Source organism: Ictidomys tridecemlineatus, chromosome 8 (genome assembly GCF_052094955.1).
Source record: "Ictidomys tridecemlineatus isolate mIctTri1 chromosome 8, mIctTri1.hap1, whole genome shotgun sequence".
Taxonomy (NCBI): domain Eukaryota; kingdom Metazoa; phylum Chordata; class Mammalia; order Rodentia; family Sciuridae; genus Ictidomys; species Ictidomys tridecemlineatus.
In genome coordinates, this window is record NC_135484.1 from 123,929,686 (window position 1) to 123,937,483 (window position 7,798).

Below are 7,798 nucleotides of genomic sequence, written 5' to 3' on the forward strand. Positions count from 1 at the left end.
ATGGGACTTCTGAAACAATTAAGTTTCTTTCATCTTTCTTCAAAGCTGGATTTAAATAAAACCCATCTTCCTACCAATCTAATTTGACAATGTTCTGGAGCAGAGAGCATTATGGCCTGGCTTCCTTCCTCCCAGAGAGTATCACAGCTGCCCAACAACAGCTTGAGTCCTACCTCTTCTTCCCAGAGTGGGAGATTGTGCTTCTTAGTAAAAATTTGTCCTCTTTTTGTGTGTGTTAGTGAAAGAGAGAGAAGGAGAAGGAAAAGGAGAAGAAGAAGGATCTCTTTTACTTATCTTATGAGGCACCAATTTTACTGGTTTGGGGCTGCATCCTCCCCTCCCCTCTTCTCCCCCTCCTCCCTTTTCATCCCTCCCTTCCTTTTCTTTTCCTCTCACCCTCCCTCCCTCCCTTCCTTCCCTCCTCTCCACTCTCATGACCATATTTAGTCTCAATTATCTGTTAAATATCTTATCTCCAAACACAGTTACATTGGGATTAGAACTGCAATAAATAAATTTTTGTGGGTGAGGTTGTATAAGTACTTGGTCCTCCCCCAGGCTCTTGTTGCATACACAGCATTCATCTCTCCAATACCCCCCAAATCTTGACTCAATCCAGTATCATTTAGAATATTTTATATCCATATTCTCCTCTAAATGTTATTTAAATTAGATAATGGGTCATACTGACACATGGTAGAATTCATCTTGAAGCAGATGTCTCTCCAGCTGTGATCCTGTGAAATCAGATACCACCAGGGCTCAGCTGGGCAGCCCTGACTCCCAGGCTCCAGGCAGCAACAGCCTGGCCTGTGGAAACCACAGTGGGTCTCCCCCTTTGAGTCCTAGTTGGAGGCTGTCTTGTCCCCAGTCCTATGCATCTGATGGAGTGGTGGCCTGTTGTCGGAGTGGCAGCCTTGATTTTCTAATTTAATGGACATTCTCTTAAGTTAATTCCCTTAAAATTTTCCACTATATTTTCATTAGCGGTTGCTCTAGGATTTACTATGTAAGAAACTACTTCATATTTATATTAACTTAATTTCTCAAGATATGAAAAATCTATTTTTAATTAATTAATTTTAATTAAGTATATATGACAGCAGAATGCATTTTGATTATTGTATAAAATTGTGACACAACTGTTTAACTCTGTAGTTGTAAACAACATAGCATTTCACCATATGTGCAATCATACATGTGCCTAGGGTAATGACGTCCATCCCATTCCACCATCTTTCCTGCCTCATGCCCAAGGTAGAGAAAATCTTGATAGTTGTATTTTCTGTTATTTTTTTTGTGTTTTTATGTTTAAATACATATCTGAATGTTATAAACTCAACAATATATTGTAAGTATTCCTTTGTGTATAAGATAATGTTTCTTTGTTTTCAAGATCACTGATTTTTATTCTCCAGTGCAGGGTCTACTATTTACCCCACTGCACATCTCAGACACTTTCATCTTTGGAAATTTGTGATCTCTTCTATTTATTTATCTATTTTGTGATACTAGGGATCAAACTCAGGGCCCTGTGCATGGTAGGCAAGAACTGTAAACCTGGATCATTTTATTTTATTTTGAGACATGTTCTCACTAAGTTTCATTTGAACTTGTAATCCTCCTGCCTCAGTCTCCTGAGTAGCTGGAATTACAAGCTTTTGCTACCATGCCGGATTTTTTTTTTTGGTCTATCTTTTATATCTCTTATGTAACTTTTCTGAGCACGAGGAATTCATTTACAATAACTGTCTTAATATTAAGCTTTCTGGATTGTTTTTTCTGCTGTTTGTATGTTGCATTTTTTTTGTCTTCATTGCATACTTGGTAACTTTTTTTTGATGTCACACATTATTCACTGATAGCATCACAGACCCTTCTGCATATCTTTCCAATGTCTAGAAAATTTTAGGCTTTCTAGCTTTCTGTTTCCAGTGAGAACAGAAGCTTTTTCTGGCCCTGTGTATACCTACCTAATATTGCTTCTTCTGTGCTTTTGGACTCTCTTTTCCCTGCCCTTGGGATGGTGTTCTCTCATGCATGTACTGATGACTAGTGGACTTAAGAGATGCCCTCTGCAGACCCCCAGTGCTATTATTTCCAGCAGGCTTCTCCATGTGCCTTCATCTTGCATACTCTGCTGTTGTGGCCTGTCCAAATACATGTGACTCTCTCCTCAACTCTCTGAGGCTTCTGGGCTGTGTAGGGCTCCTCCTCCCTGCACTGTGTCCTGGGAACCACATCCAGGAAGGAAGATGGACACCTGAAGGCCTCACCTCTTTCATTTCTTTTCTCTATGAGATTGCAATCTGTGTCATACTTGCCCAAAGACTGAATGTCTCTCTATATTTTCATGTGATTTTTAAAAATTTTATGGACACAATATCTTTATTTTATTTTTATGTGGTACTGAGGATCGAACCCAGGGCCTCACACATGCTAGGCGAGCACTCTACCACTGAGCCACAATCCCAGCCCAATATTTTCATGTGCTTTTGTGAATTTATAGTTTTGCTTAGCCCAGTATAACTCAAAGCAAATGTCAATGAACCAAAGTTTTGAAACCACTGTTGTGATTTTATTTTCTAATAATTGAATTTGATGTCTTTGAAAAATGGAGAGTTCATTGTTAATTTCCTACTTCTGCAGGCCATGTGAAGGTTGTCATATTTTTCGTCATACATAATACTCATTATGATACATAATTTTCTCTTTCTTAATTCACATATGGATGTTTATAATCCGGTTTCTACCAGCTGTTGTTTTACTGATTTTTATTCCTGTTGTTGTTTTCCATTTATACTTACACTTTTCTCTTTTTTCCATTATGTGTAAATAAGCACTTTATTATCAAATAGTTCAGCATCAGAACAAGATTTCCGATTCTAAAAGGGTTTTCTTTCCATAGCATTACACTGTGAGATTATATTAGAAGAAACTGATATTATGTCCTGTTCCAGTTTCTCTTTTGCAACTGGGTAACTTGCTTTGATCTAAAAAGTCTCAATTTCTCTCACACTTGTTAATGCAGTATTATTTTTTTCAGATAATACAATTATACCAGTGCCAGTTTAAGAGACCTGTTTTATAACGACATATGGCCAACTACAACAAAAACTCATAATCATTTTCACTTACAAGGGCAAATCATCCTTAATATAAAGAAAAACAAAGGACTTTGCAGAAGTATGTAAGGCAGATGAACCCAGAAATAACATTCATTGAAAGATAATACTTCATATTCAATAAATCCCATAGGATAAATTAATTACTCAGGCTAACCAGAAATTTAAATTATCCCTTGGGCTTTGACAATGTAATTGCTAAGGCTTTTTGTAAATTCTAATTCATGTTCTAAATTAACCACTATTTATCAGAATGATCTACCAGAAGACTATGAACCTCAATAATTACAAGAGGCTTTAAATTTATCCTGTGTAACTTCTTTATCCAGTATTCCACAAATGAAACTGTTCTTAGATTGCTTTTAAGATTTATAATCAATTAATTGAGTGCCTATTATATGCAAGGCATTGTTCTGGGTGCTGAGAATGTAGGGGTGACAGTATTCTTTGCCTAGAGAAGTGATATCAGCCTGAAGAATAATGGAATACTTGGCTAAAGGAGTATACACCAATATCCCAAGAATCAAAGCTGTCCAACTTCAGTGATTCAAAAGAGCAAATGGTAAATATAAGACATTTGTGTTGTTTTCCTTGAGTGCAGTTGCATCAGATGAGAGCATTCAATGCTTTCTATGTAAACTTTGGTTTTAGGCAGATAGAGAAGACTGACATGCATCCTTCTAACAGAACACAAAAATCCAGCCCAAAGTAGTTCAATATAAATACTGTTAACTATAGTGAAGCTAGTCACCACTGTTTTCATTGCACAGAAAATGGAAAGGTTCAAAAACTCTTCTTTTCCACAAATGGGATCCCCTCCTCTTCTAGAGACACTGTCTTTATTAATGGAGACTCAGACCAAATGCTGCTGTGGCATCTGCAGCACAAGGGCTTCTCACACTGAGGCCAAAGCCATTTGTGCTTTTCTCACAAGTGCTGCCCTCCCTCCCTCCACATCAGCCCTCCTGCTCGCCACAGCAGCGAAGGACATTTTGGTCTTCAGAACAAGATGATCCTTGACTAATGGGTCATGTTTTCCAACTAAACAGAAACCTCTATTAGACTCTGCTTTATCCATGCAGGAATCTGTAATGGAGCAAGTGCCAGGATTAGTAGAGCTCAGGGAGCCCACAAAACTGAGTAGAGAAGATGGGAACTATGAGGAATTTACCTAAGATAAGAAATCATGAGCTCCTCCTCTCTACTATTCCCATTCTCTGGTTCCTTTAAAAATATTGGAGAATTAATGAAAAATACAATCAGGATCCACTCTGGTTTTTGTGGGACAATGACAAGAAAAATGACTTCTGCTGCCATCAAAGATTAGAGATACCCACAGGAGATGAGACCAGAACTCCTACTTATTAACAAGAACAGGGATAATTCTCTATCGAAACTGAGAAAAAAAGATAAGAGCAGAAGTTCAGACTCAGGTTTCAGCCTATGGTAACCCAGTGGCATGATGCCCTCCCTGCCCATGGTCCTGGAGACAGACCAGCCCTGGTGATGCCTGAGTCCCTGTCATCACAGATGCTGGTGGGTTGAGGTTTAACTGAAGGGACAAGAAGTAAAGATCAGGGAAGACAATTCAGATGAGGAGTGACCACATCAAAGCCCAGGATGGACTGGACACAGACTGGGTACCTCCTTGTCCACCATCAGCTCCTTTCATCTTTCTCCTGTCCCCAACTGAGGCAGATTCAGCATAGCAGATATGTGGATTATGGAAGGTTTCAAGTTGTCTCTCTGAAGTTTTAGGAATCTTCCTTTCGTTTAGTCACCCATCAACCACATGTCATGGCATAAATATGAAATACAAATCAATTTCGAGATTCAGTTTTTCAATGTGGAAGGAAAAAGCTACAGCTCAGGGCAACATAAAGCTAAGTCAAGAGTGGAGATGTCCCTGCCCCACCTCTGCTACACAGGACAGTTGACTGAGGAAGAGAACAGGGCAGTGTGGGGAGGGGTCTCTGTGCTCATGGATGGGCTCTTCTCTCCAGTTCCTCACATTATGATGACAGGAACACAGACATACAGTTAAATACCAGTTGCTCAAGTTGATGTCTGGACCTCTTAAAATCACAGTAGGGAGCAGGAAGAAAACTTAAAAAAGAACCCGAAAACAACAACAAAAAACCCCAACAAAACCTTGTATCACTCAATCCCACAGAAGACAGCTGTCCCACACTGTTAAAAAAAAGTATTATGAACAAAAATTCAGATCCCTCCTTGTAATGGAGACACTCTGAACAACCCATTAAACACTCAAAATGTCAAAAATCCAGAGAGTGGCTGTAGCTCAGGAGCCTCTCCATTCCCCAACCCCTCTCCCTCTTTAGGCCCTCCAGGATCTCAACTTTCTAAGCAGTGAGAGACACATCAGAGTTGTGGGCACTGTCATTACCTGAGCAGAACAAATACAGAAATGGTTCAGAGCCCACAGGAGAGGTGGCAACTGGCAGAATTATGGGATGGATCATTTCCTCCATTGCTCCCCTCTATACTACCCCAGGGATCACTCTTCTTCATACTTACAGGCAGCTGGAGCACACAGCCCTATTTTTTTACTCCTGTGGGAAGAAAGCATCCTGTGAGAGAGCAGGTTGGAGACAGGTCTTAGAGGTGCCCCCTAGTGCTGGACACTGGAGAAGTCTCCAGAACTGTGACTGCAGATGTAGGGAAGGATCAGGAGACAAGAAGAAAGTAGCTGAGTAAAGATGGAGCCAATTGTTCTTCTGGAGGTCTGTCTTCAGCAGGGAAATTCCCCTCTGATCTCTAAGTGCAGGAAATCAAGTCCCCTTCACCACAAGCATCAGAAGTATAAAATTGTCCTTTAATTTTCATGTGCTTCACAAAGAGCAAACAGGGTCCAGGTTGGGTAAGCATGTTTGTGTAGATATCACTTCCCATTAACAAGGCAGGGCACACTTCTACCAGGTGCTTGAAACCACCAAAGGTTCAAAAATTCAGACCCTGTATTTTTTCTACCATGTGTTTCTTTTCCACAAGACAAAAGTGACCACAGTTCCAGTGAGAATAGCTTCAAAAAGGACCAACAACAATTCCTATGATGGGCATGGTGGGCTGAGGGGTGACTCTGTGAGGAGAATGGAACTTATCCTGATCCCCAGCTCTCAGTACCCACACTGCAGAGGGTCTCCAGAAATTCTCCTGCTTTCCTGACAACAGCTTCTGTGCCCTCAACCCCTCATTACCCCATCTCAGGGTGAGGGGCTCAGGTAGCCCCTCAAGGTGCACAGGACATGTATCTCTTTCTTCCTCTCCAACGGGCACCACCACAGCTGTCCATTTCTGGAAGTTTCCATTCCTGCAGGCCTGGTCTCCACAAGCTCCATGACCCTATTTCATTGCCAGTTCAGGGTCATCTCCTTAGGGTAGAAGCTGAGGGCCCAGCACCTCAGAGCACTTCAGGGCTAGGGTGGTGAGTCACCTTTGACTTTAGGGGATCTCAAATGAAGAATAGGGAAATTCAGACATTTTTGCATTACCTCTTCAGGGCCACCATCCAGAGAATGCACAACAGGATTGGGATGGGCAAGGGAGGATAGAGCCTACACACTAGCCTGGACCAAGGCCGCTGACATAATCTCCTATTCCTTAAAAGTTCTAGAACCAGGCTGAGACAACTCAGTGTAAGAGGTTTCTGGTGTCTAAGAGGAACTTCGGGTTCTGGTCTTGGTAGAGGCTGAGACGTGGAAAAGCTGGAGTCAGACCTCTAAACACACCAGGTAGAAGTGGACCTGACAGTCTGTCCTTGATGCCAAGATTGCTGCCAGAGAGCTGTGGTCAGTTATTTATTGTCTTTCCCAGCAGCCAGGGATAGACCGGATCCCTTAATTGTCCTCAGTGAAAGGAGGCCTTCAGTTTCTCTCTAGTTCAGCTCCTGGGAATCCAGCTGACTCTCTCCCCTCTGAAGAGAAGCAGGGTGGTTTTCTACAGTGGGTGCCATTCTCCTCCCCTCCTTGGGAAGCAGGTAAAGGGTTCTATAGGAGATCAAGTAGTTGTTCAGCAGCTGCTCGTACCTATGCGCTGCAGTGTCTCCTTCCTATTCTCCAGGTATCTGCTGAGCCACTCTACACAGGTACCCTCCAGGTAGGTCCTGAGGTGGTCCTTGAAACCAGCCACCTCCCACTTGCGCTGTGTGATCTGAGCCGCCAAGTCTGCAGGGGTCCAGGAGCACAGGGACTCCTTCTGGGAGATGTAATCCTCGCCACCATCTGTGAGCTGCTCATACAGGGAGCAGGCGCCCATCTGCCCTGATCTCGCAACCAAACATCAGCTGGAGTGTATGAGAGCCTGTCCCTGTGGGTAAGCCATGTCCCAGCCCCGCCCACCCCGCGGTTTTCCCCCTCAACTGAGGAGGGAACCTGGCCCCAGTCCTTGAAGGTGCTTTCAGGATTGAGGATCTCAGCCATCCTGCATCTTTGGATCCCTCAGCCTTGGGGTGAAGCCGGCTGGGGACTCTCTGCTGGACTAGGGACCTTCCGTGAGGGACATGAGAGGTTGTGCCCTCCTACAGACCCGGAGTTACTCTCCGCCTTCACTCTGGTTGTAGTAGCCGCTCAGGGTGTTGAAGACCACTGGGTCACTCTGTGCAAAGTCCGAATATTCCTGCTCTTCTGTTCTATCCAAGGCGTCTGCGGCCCCAT

The 7,798-nt window shown here is 42.8% G+C and overlaps 1 protein-coding gene and 1 pseudogene across 2 annotated transcripts in view; both read right to left on the reverse strand.

Annotated features, from left to right (window-relative positions):
• The window catches only part of LOC101966190 (patr class I histocompatibility antigen, A-2 alpha chain), a 299,544-nt gene that overhangs the window by 224,405 nt on the left and 67,341 nt on the right, over window positions 1-7,798 (reverse strand). Inside the window, exon 7 of one of the 2 annotated variants that reach the window (XM_078020396.1) lies at window positions 5,504-5,532. The exons of the other annotated variant lie outside the window; for it this stretch is intronic. The gene's annotated coding sequence lies outside the window, so the exon portion shown is untranslated. Of the gene's footprint in view, window positions 1-5,503; window positions 5,533-7,798 lie in introns of those variants that run through there. 2 annotated transcript variants of the gene reach the window in all.
• Window positions 5,812-7,798, reverse strand: LOC144364725 (patr class I histocompatibility antigen, A-126 alpha chain-like; annotated as a pseudogene).